Source organism: Lutra lutra, chromosome 7, assembly GCF_902655055.1.
Source record: "Lutra lutra chromosome 7, mLutLut1.2, whole genome shotgun sequence".
Taxonomy (NCBI): domain Eukaryota; kingdom Metazoa; phylum Chordata; class Mammalia; order Carnivora; family Mustelidae; genus Lutra; species Lutra lutra.
Genome location: NC_062284.1, coordinates 126423186 through 126440166, shown reverse-complemented (window position 1 = coordinate 126440166; position 16981 = coordinate 126423186). Strand labels below are relative to the sequence as shown.

The 16981-nt window shown below is 41.9% G+C and overlaps 1 protein-coding gene across 9 annotated transcripts in view; it reads right to left on the bottom strand.

The window, feature by feature from the left end:
- The window catches only part of STON2 (stonin 2), a 155882-nt gene that overhangs the window by 125431 nt on the left and 13470 nt on the right, over positions 1-16981 (bottom strand). The window lies entirely within an intron of this gene.

Here is a 16981-nt window from a genome sequence, read left to right as displayed (position 1 = left end):
TAATAAAATCTGAATTAATGCAAAATTAATGTGTTTCCACAAAAGAGCTACTATTTGCCCTGAACAATATCTGTTCTTATTAATGGAGTACTTACAATATTCATTTTAGTCTAGAAAAATTTAACTCCTAGCCTTCTGACTGGGGCGTAACAAAAAAAAATACTAAGAAATTTTAGTATAGATTATTATCTGCTATAAATAATCTATGCTGGGGTTAATCAGAACAGAAATATGTAATAATTTTTGTCATTTTTGGTAGCTAACAGTTTTGCTGTATAATACTGCCTAAAAATAACTGCTTGTACATGTTTATAATTTTCAGAAACTTTTTAAATATATTTTTGGAAGTTTTTATTTCTTTATTTGAGAGGGAGAGGGCAAAAGAATCTGAAGCAGACTCCACAATGAGCACAGCAACGTGGGGCCTGATCCCACAACTGCAAGATCATGACCTCAGCCAAAACCAAGAGTTGGATGATTAAGGGACTGAGCCACCCAGGGGCTCCAAAAAAACATATTTTCATACCATACTTCATTTGATTCTATAGCCATTTTGCTTGAGTAAGGCAGATATAACTATAATTCCTTTACAGATGAAGAAATTTGGGGTGAGAGGAGTGATTTATCCAACATTTTCATTGTTTCCAGGCCCTTGTTTGGTGCCCTAAGATGTTTCCTCCAGGCTTCTAACTAGAAGAATTCACACATTACAGAAAAGTGATGAATGGACTCTTTTTTCTCCATGATTAGATCTAATCCACAGAATCATGAACTAGACGCCATAATAAGCAGGTGTGTTAGATGCACCAAGCTAAGAAGTGATCAATGCTACCCTGAAACGTAGGTCTTCTAGTGCCAAAACACTCTGATCTTTGGATCACAGCCACAAACAACAACAACAAATAAGTACCAGAATATATGCAACACCACCCAACTAAAGTACTTTGCAAACATCAATTACAACAGAACCATAATGAAATGATCTGTGAAAACTCTCCATATGGAAATCTGCCAGGATACCCCAGCTGTGCAGAGAATGGAAAACCTGGAAATCTCTCTTCCAAGTCCCTCTCCAAAGATTCTTACCAACCACGGGACCAGACATGTGCAAACAGCCTAGAGACTCCAGTGCTCCAGCACCAGATCTCACCAGAGAACTACGCAGAGCCCAAAGACCCTAAAACTGACTCTGGCTGGCTTGTCCCTGCAAGCCATTCTCAAGCCCCATCAAACATGAGGGTCACTGTGTTCCTGGCTCCAGGCCAAGATAAGACAGCAAAATAAAGAGCCAGACTCCTCCTCTCCCTACAACAGCAGCATGTAAGCCAGGTCCAACAACAACAAAAAAGCCACAATACAAGTCCATGTGCTGACACATACAGCGTCATAGCTCAATGGGGAAAACATCCTCCTGACCCCGTGATGATGAATCCAGCAAAATTCACAGATGGGTGTGGGTATGGAAGGGGACATGGGAAGAGGTGAAGGGAAAGGGTGAGAGTAATGGGACAAATGCTGAGAAATTTTAGAGCTCAAGGGTTTTAAAGACCAACAGTCTAACTCTCAAGTTCACAGATGAGTAAACTGAGGCCCAAGGAAATCAAACATAGCAACAGAGAATGAGAACATGGTCCTGGGATCTGAGTCCTGTACAGGCTTTAAATCTCATTTCACCCCTGTACAGCAGGAATAACAAGACTCACTTCGTAATTTAAAGGATTAAGAGAGATAATAGACATGGTGTACTTAGTATGGGGAGTAATGAGCCCTCTGTAACAATGATGATGGTAACAGCAGGTGACCGCACAGAGGGCTTATTACGTACCAGGCCCCAGTCCAAACTCCTTATGAATGTCAGCTATAGCCGTCACTGCTATTGTTAATTTACTGGCCAGAAGTCACACAGCTCGTTAGAGGAAGTCTTTGGACTAGAATGCAAATTTCATGAAACAACACCCCCTCCCCGTTTCTGTCATTTCCACATTCTGGCGTTATGGATTTCTCTTTTCGATCATTTTTAGAGAAGTTCTCCCAGATGTTACATGGAGTCAAGCATTCAACCTCTTCTTTCCAGATACAGACAGAGTCTGGCTGAGGAACCAAGACTACTACTCAGAAAGTATGAGAAAGAAGAGCCCCAAAGGTTTATCTACACTTCCTTAGCTTGTCGGTCCCAGATCCAGACATGGGCTGGTTAGGGATAATAAGTAGCCCCAAGAAAGCCTGGTGGAACAAATTTATTACATAATCATAATCCTGTGAAATGGATTCTGGGTATTTGCCATGAAACAACCACATCCAAGAAGCCACGAGATGTGGCTGTGCCAGCAGCTGGAAACCACAGAGGAACCCAATAATTGTGAGGCTAAGTTCACACTGGAGTCGGGTTCTTTATAAAAACCTCACCCCATTTTTAGAATGTGAATCATAAAGTGAAGCGTAAAATCACCACAAATGGGTAGTGACTCAGTATCAACAGCAGGACTGACCAAGAGACACTACCAGATTCATTGTCTTCCCCAGCATCACTTACATGCTGAAATCTGGGGGTGGAAAACACAGTCAGCTGATAAGATGGGAGCCACTGAAATGGATCTGTTTTGTGCCAATCCTCTGACACACATTCATAAGCCCTATGTGTTTGGACATAGACTAAGCACCCTTTGAGACAGTGATTCTCAACAGCTTGCGATCTAGCTGGGGACATAGAAGAGCAAACACAACAAATCTGGAAATAATCCTCCTACAGGACATACCAGAAATGCTATTTAGCCAGAGAGAGATCTGTAACGGCTGGAACCATAAAAAACAGAGCAGATTTCTTGGATCTGAGGTATATCCTTGGTTCTGGACCACCAGAAGAGAAGAGTAAGGATAGCCGAGGACATCCTTGGGACAGAGGATCAGTCTAAGTGGAGAATAAGAATCAGACCTTTGTGGGCTTGTTTCTAGACCAGTGAAGAGGTCAGTCTGATGAAAGCTGAGGTGTCTACTGAGGAAATGTGGGGAGAGAGGACTGGTAACCTTAACAGCTGAGGAGAAGAGTTCAGTGGGAAATGGTAAGCTGCCTGACGTTTAAGAGTGGAGAGTGACTAAAGAAATGTGTCTATGGGAGATTAACGTTCCTCAGACTGCACTGACGAGTTTGGAGATGGAAGCTATCCGCCACAACAGCCTCAGTGTCTTGGGCAAAGCCAGAGACCAGGAAAAGTCTTGGGCAAAGTCAGGGACCAGTGCTCAGTGTACTGAGCACTCTGCACTGGGTTTGATTAAAATTAACTTCACCTGTTTCTTTTAACATTTTTTAAATGGGGTAACTAGAAAACTTAAAATAATACATTATGTGGTTTGTACTCTATTTCTATTGAACAGCCTGGCTCTAAAATAATCCATTCTTTATTTCACCTTTGTTTTTGAAGGGTATTTTTCAGGAGACATAGAATTTGAGGTTGACTTTTCTTTTCCTTCACTATTTTGTCTTTTGGAATCTATGGTTTCTGATGAAGAGTTGGCTTTCTCTCCTCCCCTAATGATCTGTCTTCAAGTTCCTTGACTCTTCTATTATCTTTATTTCCTGTTAAGTTCATTCTATGAACTTTTCATCTCAGTTATTCAACTTCTCTATTCTAAAATTTTCATTAGATTCTTTTATAGTTTCTATTTCTTGCCTGTGATACCCTATATGTTTACTCACTAAGATAATGTCTTCCTTTAGTTCTTTGAACATATTTACAACAGCTGCTTTACAGGTTTTGTCTGCCATATCCAATATCTGGACCAACTGGGGATTCATTTCTATTGACTTTTTTTTTACTATTTTAATATTAAAATTAGTATTTCCCCATTTCTTTGCATACCTACTAATTGTTGATGATACACTGAAAACATTCTGGATTTGACCTTCCTCTACAGAGCTGATTTTTGCCAGAAGTCAAAATGCTTGCTCACATTCATCTTGTATAGTCTTCCACTTTGTTGGGTGGATTTGAGAAAAGCCAAAGATGTCTCCTAAGCATCTCTAACAACTGCAGAACTCAACTTCCCAACTCAATCTCCATGGCAGATTTCAGCAGCACTTAGTTCTAGGCTTTGTTAGGGTAGGTTCAGAGTAGGTCTTATTCTAGAGTAGCATCTGGCAAGCTACAGCCATGACCCAAAGCTGGCCCTCTGCCTTTTTTGTAAATAAAGTCATACTGAGACAAAACCATGTGCATTCATTTACACATTGTCTATGGCTGCTCTGGCTCTACAATAGCAAATTTGAGTAGTTATAACAGATGCTGTATAGTTCACAGGACCTAAAATAATTTCCATCTGACTCTATAAAAGAATTTTACCAACCCTGCTTGAAAGCATGTTCCTTTCCCCTAAGACGCAGACTTTCTGTGTCTTTTCTGGATGGTTAGAATGTTAATAATGTGTTAAGGGAAGTCTTTCCGATGTGGCTGGGCTGGACTGCCAGTATCTCCCAACACGGTTTAACCTCTAGTATTTCTGTCCCACTCTCAACCTTGGAGCCACCACTTTTGGTAAATCTCATATGGTTTCAGTCCATACATTTGCACTCTAGCCAGGCCAAGGATTCCCCGGGTATACCCAGACACACTTCTGCTTCCCCATCCCCCATGCTACTCTCTCTTCTCTAATGTCCTGTCCAGCAGATTCCAGCTGCTTCAACTGCCCCAGACTCTGATCTCCATTTGCTTAGCTCAGCAGGACTGCTGTGCTCAGTGTAGACTCCAGCATATGATGCTGCATCAGGAAACTCTCCCCTGGAAGGGAGCCAAGGTAATCATCAGGCTCACCTCACGAGCTTTCCTTCTCTCTGGATTGAAATACTGTGATTTCTGTTGACCAGTACCTGAAAACACTTGCCTCATACATTTTGTCCAGTAGTTTCATGGTTGTACACTGCACAAGGACTAGTTTGTTATTAGTTATAGCCAGAATTGGAAGTCCTCCCCAAAACATTTCCTTGCGACTTGTAATCATTTTTAAAAAGAAAAAAAGAGTCCAGTTCAGATCATCTAAAATAGGGTTATTTTATAGTGACATCCTAGAAATCTTAATTAGAAGTTTTAGAAAACTTCAATAAATCGTATGAAAAGGAAAGGAGGGTTTCATAAAATTATATGGATTAATTCCATCCCTTCAGAGCTGAGAAAATGTTTTGTTTTGGTAGGTTAGCTATGTTTTATAATACTGTAACATAATTCTTGTTTGGTTAGTGAACCCTAAAGATTATTTAAATCTGAGAATTTAGCCAGTTCCCTCTTATATCTCTTTGCCATATGTATTCAACTAGACAGTTTCTTTGGACATGTCTGCATCTACTTGTTGGGTTTTGAGGCTACTGGCAAACACTATCCAGCCATCTGTTTGGGGTTTATGCAGAAACATCTCAAACTAGATCCTAGTGCCAATACCAAACCCTAAAGTAAGGCCTCAGACTTTTTCTGATCAAAGACAAACATCTCAAGGTCAAAAAGAAAACTGGGAAGAAAGTAAGAATGAAAAACTAAGACTGCATAGATCAAACATATTTCTGAAAAGCTTTCTTCTAAAGCAAGACATTCAACCAACTTCCTGAACATCTACACTATGCACTCAGAATTTGCAATGTTTGAATCAAAATAATATCAAACATGGTTTTGTACTCTGAGACCTCTGTCAGACTGGGCTAGAAAAATTACAAAGATTTAATCATGAAGTTAAAGTAACCATGCCACTTGTTTCATAATTTCTCAGAATAAACAGAAGCCCTGAAGGCATAATTGCCCTGTGACCAAGACCCAGATCAGATTCAGGACCTGGAACACTGCTTCTTTTCCTTCTTCTAAAGTCTTTTAGTATATGTGCTGCCGAAGCGAGCACTCTTCTAAAGTCTTTTACTGTAGGAGACAACAGGTTCATTTTAACAGAATCTGAACACTGGAGAACACACACACTTTTTTTTTTTTTTTAAGATTTTATTTATTTATTTGACAGAGAGATCACAAGTAGGCAGAGAAGCAGGCAGAGAGAGAAGAGGAAGCAGGCTCCCTGCTGAGCAGAGAGCCCGATGCTGGGCTCAATCCCAGGACCCTGGGATCATGATCTGAGCTGAAGGCAGAGGCTTTAACCCACTGAGCCACCCAGGCGCCCCAACACACACACACTTTAATTAACATGTGCTTTGATGTTCTCAAAAGGAAAAGGTAAGTGGCTTTGGTTGTATGTTCCTACTATCTTTTCACCATTTTTTCTTTCATTTAAATATATTATTCTTTAAAATAAACAAACAAACAAAAAAGACTGACCACTCCTCTTCCACTAGAAATTGGTTAAAATGAACACTCCAGGCCCAAGTCAACCGTACAGAAGAACTCCAAAAGGAATATATTTATTTCAACCAACATCAGTATATATCCACGATTCTCTCTGAACTAACTCCCCACTATCTCTCTTTCAATCACATACACCATAATTCCCCATCACTAGATGTCTGTTTTTGTCCCCTCTAAAGTCACGTCATTTGTGTGTATATACACATACATACATGTCCAAATACAAACACATATAAATACATCTATATTTACGGGCATGCATATTTATATATATCTCAAAGTAATAATTACAAACATTTTATTAATTGATTTTTCTTCAAAATAAACAATCCTGATAGCTGCCTTATTAAAGAACTCTGTGGCTCCACATTCGGAATCAAGGATCTCAGTTGCATTTGGCCTAGAAAATAGGCTGTATCTGATCTTTACTGCATTCCTGAGGCAGTGACCCTGAAGGACGTTCCCAGGTGCCTGAACAGTGTGTTACATTCAGAATGTAATGAATAATCCTGGCAGAAGGTCACCCTTTAAGGTTTGCAGAAGACTTTCTTATACCTCAAACTCTAGGGAGGTCCTGGCTTACTCCATCTTGGTAAACTCCACTTACTTTAGTTTCATATTTGGAACAGGAATACTAGTATTTTGCCTGTGTGAAAATAAGGAGTTGGTGTGGACAATTTCTTTCCATCTGTATTTTAGAGCCATAAGTCTATCGCTTTAGATATTCCATCATAAGACTCTCGGTTGCCTAGGAGTCTCTAAGAATCTTGCGGGTCCCAATGGTGGCCATATCTTCTAGACATAACCATAAGACTTTCCAAGAAGCTAAACAAAATATTATATTTCATTGAAACTAAAATGCCATCGATTGTAAAATACATCTCATTTTAGAGATTATAAAATATTTTAAAATATGTATATTTATTGGTATGTCTATATACACACATACACATACATTTCTTGAAGTCAAAGAAATACTCTTAGTTTTATACCAAATACCAAAAATTATGATTAGTATATATTTCCAGGATGCAAAGAACTTCATGGATTATGTCAATTCATTCTTACAACAACACTGAGGTAAGTAAAACAACTATTTCTCTCATTTGACAGATACATGAACTGACTCAGGGAAGTTGCTGAACTAACCTAAGGTCACACAGTGAAAACTGACAGAGTTGGGACAGGATCACAAGTCTCCTGATGTTAACTTATGTACTCTTTCCACTATGCCATATTCTGCCTTTCAGAAAAGATGTGGAACAGATATGTTAGCTGGGTTTCCAACACCTCTTCCTTCTCCTCATCCAGTACCAGGGGATGGGTCATGACTGGTTAAGCCAATCAGAGAACATTTCTATTCCTGCTTTCCCACCTCCCTGGCACCAAGGATAACCACCCGACCAAGTTCTGGTCAATGAGACATAGATGGAGGAAAAATGAGAACTAAAGTTCGGAGATGTTTTTTGTCTTTGTGTTGTCTTGCTTTGTATTGCACGTCTCCATGAAGTGGATGGAGAATGCGCATGCATCCTCAATCCTTCTCCCTTTCCCTTTTTCCCTATCTTGAATATGGTTGTGATGGCTGGAGCTATGATAATCACCCTGCAACCATAAATGCAAGGACAAGAGAATCACAGTCACTGAGCCACGGAGCCAGTATCAATAATCATTCAACTCTATGTTTATTGTGTGAAAAAAGTGTTTTTGTTTAAACTACTGTAATCAGGTTTTCTGATAAGCAGATGGGTGCCATTCTAGATTAACTGTGGAGAATTTTAAGAGGACCCCCATGATCTCCGCATCCTGGTGCAATCCCCAAGATTATGTCATATTTAAAAGGGATTTTGCAGATGCAATTAAGGTTGCTAAACAGTTGACCTTAAGATGGGGTGCCTAAAAGCAGAGTGTTTTCTCTCACTGGTAGCAACAGAAGCAGTCAGAGAAATTTGAAGTGTGAGAAGAAGGTTCTCCATGGCTGAGACAGAGATGACTACAGGGCGACTACAACCCTAAAACTACAAGGAATTCAATCCTGCCAACAACAGGCAAAGGCTTGGAGAAGACAGTTCCAAGTGAGCACGCAGTGGGCCAACCCTTAATTTCAACTTTGTGATACTATGGATAAAGAACCCACCCATCCCACACCAGATTCATAGTTTAAAAATGGGAGAATTTATTCTAAAGCTAAAAATGCTGAGGGACAAGCCTTTTAAAAGTAACTTCCCGGTATGGATAAGGGACTGAACTCGATTGACATCAGCTATTACCCCTGGTAGGGGATAAATCAAAAAAATACAAAATAGCAAAAGAACACAAAATTATACATGCAGCATTTTGGAACATACTACATAGGATTTCCCTCTCCAAAAAGTTCAATGTCAGGGGCGCCTGGGTGGCTCAGGGGTTAAAGCCTCTTCCTTCGGCTCAGGTCATGATCCCAGGGTCCTGGGATCAAGCCATAGCAGCCTCTCTGCTCAGCAGGGAGCCAGCTTCCTCCTCCCTCTCTGCCTGCCTCTTTGCCTATTTGTGATCTCTGTCAAAAAGAAAAAAAAAAAAGTTCAATGTCTTTTTCTTCCTTGGTTACTTAGACCACTGCAAAATTAGCTTGCCTTTCCAGAGTCATGGGGCAAGGCTGAAAGGGTGATCATTTTTAATACAAAAAAATTAAAGAATAATTTTGGGTACCTTTCCTTTGAACATCAGGAGGCTAATGAATATTCAACCAGTTTCCTGGTACAGTAGTGATGATATGATACCAATGACTCTTCCTAACACCAAGGGATGTTAACATTTTGGAATGTACTAAAGGCTAGGTGAGGGGAGAGTGAGCAAAAGGGAAGGCAAACAGAAGTGGAACAGATTGTGGAATCTCCTCTCAAACTTATTTTAAATAGAGTATTTATTAATTCATCTACCAAATCATTAGCAAACACTGGCTAGATGTTCAGGATACAAAAAGTAAATGAGACAAATATGAAATAGATAAGTTTTCAAGGGCCTTATATCTAAGAGGAGAAAACAAGTTAGCTATAAATAAGTAAACTACCTACCAATCAATACAGGGTTAAGATGAGGAGTAAAAAGGAATCTTAGTTATTAGGGTGTTAAGAGAAGATCTCTCTGAAGAGGTGACATGTAATTACTACTTCAAGGATGAGAAGAAGCCAACTGTGACTGGACAAGAAGTAGAAGTATTCAAGGTAGAGGGAACAAAGAGTCTGCGACAGAAACAAACAAACAAGAAAAACCTTGACTGGGAGTAGAGCGAGCAAGAAGCCTAAGACAACGTGGTAAAGGCAATTCGTTTTTAGGAATATAGGATCTTGCAAGCAAGCTGAGATGTTCAGATTTTATGCTAATCACAATGAGAAGTCAATGAAGGATTCAAAGAACAAAACTTATTTCAACTTTTCAGAAGCGGAGTGGAGAGCAAATGGGAAGAGGAAAGAGAGGAAGTAGAGAGAACAATTAGGAAGCTGTCATACAGGTGAGATGAAAGATGACGGCAGGGCGCCTGGGGGGCTCAGTTGGTTGGGCGACTGCCTTCAGCTCAGGTCATGATCCTGGAGTCCCGGGATCGAGTCCCGCATCGGGCTCCCGGCTCCACGGGGAGTCTGCTTCTCCCTCTGACCTTCTCCTCGCTCATGCTCTCTCTCTCTTTCAAATAAATAAATAAATAAAATATTAAAAAAAAAAAAAAAGATGACGGCAGCCTGAAGGGGCACCACGGTGGTACAGTCGGCTGAGCGTCCAACTCTCAGTTTCGGCTTAGGTCACGATCTCAGGGTCATAAGATCGAGCCCCACATCATCAGGCTCCACACGCAGTGGGGAATCTGCTTGAGACTCTCTTTCTCCCTCTGCCCCTCCCCCACTCACACACTCCCTCTCAAAATAAATCTTAAAAAAGAAAAGAAAAAAGGAAGGGTGGCAGCTTGAAACAATTCAGGGCCTATCCCTGGGGTTATGGACTAACAAAACGTGCTATCTACATACAACGGAATATCATTCAACCTCCGAAAGGAAGGAAATTCTCCTACAACATGGATAAACTTAAGGACATATGCAAGTGAAATAAGCCTGTCACAAAAGGACAAATACCACATGATTCCACGTACACGAGGACACTAGAGTAGTCACATTCACAGAAACAGAGTAGAATGGTGGCTGCTGGGGGCTGAAGTGGGTGGGGGTGGGGACAGTGGGGAGGTAGTGTCTCATGGGTAAAGAATTTCAGTTCTGAAAGATGACAAGAGTCATGGAAATAGATGGTAGGGAAGGTTGCCCAACAACATGAATGCACGTAAGGCCACGGAACGTAAGAAACACTTAAAAATGGTGAAGATGGTAAATTTTATATTTATTGGAACACAGTTTTTAAAAATTCTTTCTTTAAAAAAGACCACGTAAGTTGAAACTATGCAAAGCAATTTTCAGATTGTTTTGTGATCTTTAACACTTTTTGTCAGAGCATTAAGAACTCTCTTATTACTGATTATAAATGTACAGGGTAATAAAGATATAAAACTAATGTGACTTAGTACACTATAATTGAAAACAAAAGTAGTTTCATTTATTTTAAAAAAAAATTATAGTGGCCAGAATCAGGATGGGGGCATTGAGATGGAGAGAATAAACCATATCAGAGATAGACGTTGAAGGCAGGGTCTCCAAGTTTCTGATGGATGCCATATGTAGGGAGAACAAAGGTGGACCTCCTAGATTCTGGCTGAGGACTGGGTTGGCCGCTACTGCCACTGACTGGGTTGAGGGAAGGAGTCAGAATCTAGGGGTAAAATAAATCTTTCTTTTTAAATAAGATACATTTGGGATGCTTATTAGACATCTAAAAGAAAGCTCAACTGTGTACTTGAACATGCAAATCTGGAGCTCAGGGCTAGAGACAGAAACTGGAAAGTTATCATTACACAGAATTGATCAGGTCATCTAAGGAGAAACTGTAGCCAAAGAGGAGGGTGGTTGATGTTGTCTTATGCACGGGCAGTGTGGAGACACACCATGAAGCTCCACGCAGAGCCCAGGACCCTGTGACTCCAACTGGACAGAAAAGAGAAGGGAGCCCACGTTAGGGAGTGTTGCCAAGCTCTGCTCTTCAAAACACAGACATGTGGGAGACAGAGGTCTTGGTCCAACCAGGCCATTCTATACCTGGCCTCGTGGAAACAGAAAAAGAGTTTGGAATGGAACATTCTCCATGAGAGATGGTTTGGACCTCAGACTTGAAGAAGAAAAAAGAAAAAAAAAAATGCTGCTAAAGCACTCAGTAAGTCCAGGAGCAAACATCCTCTGTGCTAACTCTGTCGGCAAGAGAGGGGCAGGTACCAAGCATGTTATAACAAAGGCAGGAATTTCCCGAAACCACAGGCAATTTTACAATTCTGAATAATTATTAAGTGAGACAATGTGGGTGAGAGTAGTCAAGAGACTGCAGCACTTTTCCTAAAGTATGGTCTGCACATTGTTATCAATCAAGCAGCAAAATGGGGAAAGGGTAAGGGCCTCAAAAACAAAGTCAGGTGCTTTGGCAACTGCCCTGGGGCCACCAATCATTCTTCTGCAGAGCCAGGAGGTCAGGGAGGATTAGACACAGCAGAGAGCAGCAGCTGGAGTGGCTCTCCGTTTCTTTTCTTTTTCTTTTTTTAATACACGGAGTCATCCTTGACTTCTCTTTCCTTTTTTTTTTTTTTAAAGATTTTATTTATTTATTTGACAGACAGAGATCACAAGCAGGCAGAGAGGCGGGGGGGGGGGGAGCAGGCTCCCCATTGAGCAGAGAGCCTGATGCAGGGCTCGATCCCAGGACCCCGGTATCATGACCTGAGCCTAAGGCAGAGGCTTTAACCCACTGAGTCACCCAGGCGCCCCTGGCTCTCCCTTTCTTAACAACGATGCCCACAGACCTTGCTCCTACCTCTCCCACCCTGTCCCCAAGCACTCTTCATGTGCAAGCTCACTTTTGTCATCCCACAGATGTGGTACATCATCTCCTTTGTTCCTCCTACTGACCTTCTGAAGTAAGTGCTATTAGTAATAGAAACACTTTAAAAAGGACAAAAGTTAAGTACAAAGAGATTAAGTAACTTGCTCAAGGTCACAGCACTTGTAAATTGTAGTCCTGGGATTCCAACCCAAATCATTCTAAATTCTCAGACTGTTCTCTAACAATCATTGGCTCATTCACTCAGTCGACCAGCAACAACTGAGAGCCTACAATGTATCAGCCCCTGACCCTGTGCTAGTTTTAGAGAGAGAGAAATAGACATTACAGAAGCCAGAGAGGCCAATCAGCCAACTCAGACCCATGAAGGTCTTTAATATTATTATTATTTTAACTGGAGCCCAATACAGGGCTTGAACTCACAACCCTGAGATCAAGACCTGAACTGAAATCAAGGGTTGGATGCTTAACTGAGCCACCCAGGGGCCCCAAGGATTCTAATATTTTTAACAATGGAAGTACATATTTAGTCACAGGAATATACTGAAATGAGTTGAAGAGGTACCTCCTATAACCTTCAATTCTTGTCCCATTACCAACCACTTTGTCTAGAGAGTTCAATGAACATCATTTATGATGTTATCCTGCCTATAGTTATCCTGTGTATAGCAAAATTATATTTCATTGTGGGTTTCTCTGTATGACTATGCATTAAAAGCTTTAACTTAGCTAAAGGCAAATATGCAAGTAGAGTCATAATATTTTCTGACCCTGTCTTGGAACTTCCTCAGTCTTTAAATTATTGGGAAGGACAGAAAAAGGAAGGAACATAGGTCTCTCTCCACCACCCCTAAAAGGCCCTGAACTTGAATGACAGCATGGGTTACTATGGAGGATGACCAAAGGTCACAGGTGTGGAAGAGCCTAGGGACTTCCTAGAAGAGGCTACATCCAAGGTAGGTCTTAGAAAGACGAATTGCACACTGATTCAGAACACAAGCTCTGTCTGCAGTCAGGCAGGCCAAGTCCCTCATTGTTAATTATAATCATGAGTATGTTTCAAACTCTCTAAACCTGAATTTTACCTAATAGTTTCAGAGAGTCCTATGAAGATGAAGGACGTGAGACTTCTAGTATATGAATAATAAGCATCCCAATGGGGTGCCTGGGTGGCCCAGTTGATTGGGAATCCAACTATTTCAGCTTGGGTCATGATCTTGGGGTCATGAGATCGAGCCTCAAGTAGGGCTCTATGCTCAGCAGGGAGTCTGCTGAAGATTCTCTCTTTCCCTCTCCCTTTGCGCCTAACCTTAGCTCACACAAGTGCATGCACGCTCTCTGAAATAAATAAATAAATCTTTAAAAATATAAGCATCCCATTAATGTTATCTATTACCATTATTATGTCTATTAAAGTTGAACAGGAGTTAGCCTGGCACAGAGGCAAGGCAAGGACTTGCTGATTTCATTCCTGTGGTCATGGCATTCAGGAAGTGAAAGTGGAAGGAAGGGGGAGACCTTAGAAATTTGGGGAAAAAAGGAAGTAGTGGTGTGAGCTTCAGTCTGACACAGGAAATGGCCTGGCCAGCTGGACACAAGGCATAAGTTGGCCTGGAAATGCCTAACGAGAGAATGTGCAGGAGGCAGGGACGTCACACCAGACAGCTCTGGGACTCCATGTGCGTGACCATCTACGTAAGTAGCATCCGTGGAGGGTGCGTGGCACAACCAATGCAGCTAAAGACTGCAACTTGCCTGAACAGGTGCACCAAGGGTCCCCGAACAGTGGCCACCACGGCTCCACAGTTCTCCCACTGCTGGTGTGGCCCAATCATGTGGGCTGTTTCAGCAAAGAGGAGGCAGCCGTGGGACCAGCACTGTTACCAATCCCTTTGGACCGTATGGAAACCAGATCTAAGAGTCCAGTTGTTACTGGAGAATCTGGGATTATCCCAATGTATTGGTACAGTGGCAGCAACATGCAACCCTCATTTTAGAAATTCCTGCCAATGCTCCCAATATCAACAATAACAAGAATTAGAGGACAATCCAGGTCTAGGCCACCGATCTCAAGCTTGGTGGGTGGCTCTAAATGAAGTCAGCTCAGTGCAGATTTGCCAAGAAAAACATACAGCTTTATTCTCTCAGGTAGAGGACAGAGAGAAAAATAATTTCCCCGTATTTCCCTCTTTCATAGAAACAGAACTTTCCTCCCGAGCTGCACTGCCAACTCCCCTTAACTCTTTCCCAGCCACTCCACTTTTCAGCATCCACCCCTCCCCAGAAGTCCTCACCAGCATGCCATCCTCTGGCACTCTGACACCCCCACAGCACTGCACTGCACAACCGTGGGAGGCACCATTCACGTACACACAAGGCAAAGGGAACAGTGCCTCTTTATGGGAATGCTGCCCCTGGAGCTGTGCCCGTCCAGCAGCCCCACACATGTCTTTCTACCACTCACCCACACTTCAGAAAAAGCAGGAGAAAACCTTGACTGGGAAAGAAGGTGGAAGTACATGCCTACAGCCGTAGGAATCCTTGAGCTTATTCTTCATTCAACAGAACAAAAGAAACCACAGTGAAAGGAAATACAATGACGCCTGGGTGAGCAGGAGGATGGCAGCCCAACAGAGGGCAGAGACGGACCCAAAAAATATCCTAAGCAAAGGAGGAACGTGGAGTTAATTGAGAGTGGAGGTGGGCAGTGAGTTTTAATTGGGGGTATGCCGACATTCAAGGACTGTGAAACAAAAGGGGAGATATAGAAAGTGGAGATCTTGGGCCTAGAGAAAAATTAGGGGTAGAAAGTTAGATTTCACACACACACACACACACACACACACACACACACACACACACGATGATATATGAAGCCAAGGGAAGGGACGGGTTATCAACAGAGGAAGAAAAAGACAGACAAAAGAAGATGGCGGAGTCCCACAGCATGCCTACCTATGGCAAACAGGGAAGCAAGAAGGAAAAATGGGGACACCCCAAGTGACAGAGCCAGATGGTGAGAGAATTGAGAGGAAAACCAGAGGCCTCTGGGATCATGAAAGCAAGAGACTTCCCAAGAAGGTAGGTTTCTCAGGTGTCCAGTGTTGTGGACAGACATTACAGGGGCTTGCAGGGTTACTGCTGACCCTTAAGAACGGTAACTGGAGTGTCTATGCCCTTTGCCACCATATTCCCAAAGCTCAGGACTGACCTCACAGAAGAAAAGCAACAAGCATTTGTGGAACAGAGTAAAGCAGCTAGACTCATAGCCCCATTGTAAAGAGTTAATAATATACTGTGATTACAGTTTAAAGTTTAATGACTCTTAATATAACTTGGTACAGGAAGGCAAAAAAAATCACCAGTGCACACATTGTTAATCCCCATTACAAGCTTCCATGGAGGAAGCACTTTTCTGGCATGAACTGAAACCCACCTCAGAGAAGGAACAAGAGGTTATTTCCTGGGATCTTCCCTGCCCCCAAATTCTCCGAATGACCACAGCAAAGTTGTAAAGCCTTTCTGCTCTTGTTTCCACAAATTTATTAAGTTGGCATTCATATGAATTGATTTGCAACCTCAAAAGTACTTGAAAGGTGGGAATTATATTTAACTAGTCTCAAACCGTACGTGACTCTCACTCTTCCAACAAAATTAAATACATAGCAGGTAAACATGGCCTCCATGGAAGGATTTAGCGTGCCTGCCCGCCTGGTTTAGCAAGATTAAAGCTGGCCTGACATTTACCAAAAGAGCACCTCTTAGGAACCCAATAAAACCTTTAAGGGCTAAAAAATGTCACATTATATTTGTTTCCTATACCAAGATCAACTCTGTCTCACTCTCAAGTTGTAACTTAAAGGGAGAATAATAACCCCAGCAAATAGCTTCTGCCAGCTTGCTCTGTGTGGCACTGTGCTGAGCACCTTATGTGCATTTTCTCATGATCTTTGCAAGTGCTCCATGAGAGTGCTATTGTGAATGCCTACTTCCAGACGAGGAAACTGAAGCTTGGATCTGCTAACGTTCTCAAAGCTACACAAGCGGTAAGTGGTGAAGCTCAGCTTTAAACCCAGAATCCTCACAGGATTAGTTTTCTCAGCTGTATAATGTTCTGCTGCATCACTAACATCCAAAGATATGTGTTTGATTTTTTTTTTATTAGAAAGATTTTTAAAAATAGGAAATCATGAAACAGATGGCCAGCCTACACAGGGACCAGATCCATAGGTTCCAAATTATGGATCTTTTACTACTGATGGACCCATCTGCCCAGTTCCCCTGAAGAAGTTTAGCCAAAGCTGCATGGGAAGAGAGGGCAGGCATGCATGGCTGAAGGCCCAGACTCCCAGCTAAGCCCTGTCAGATCATATACTAGAGACTGCCTCACCTACAGTGCTCCTCCCTCTTCTTCTCCCATCACTGGCCCCTATTTCTCTAGGGAAATAATGGTGGGTTTGAATGTGTCTTGGGCTGGGTTCCTTAGACATCAGAGCCTGAGACCAAGCTTCTAGGCCAACACTTTATGGCAATCCCAGGGAAGCCAGAGTCAGAAAAAGAAATGAGACAATGAAATCAAATATAAAATGGAGCAAGACCAGTCACACGAATCTTCTCATTTGGTCATACTGGACATCCCCAGAGAGGCTAGTAGAGACTTCGGCCTCCCAAAAGTTTCCATCAAAGGGTGCAGT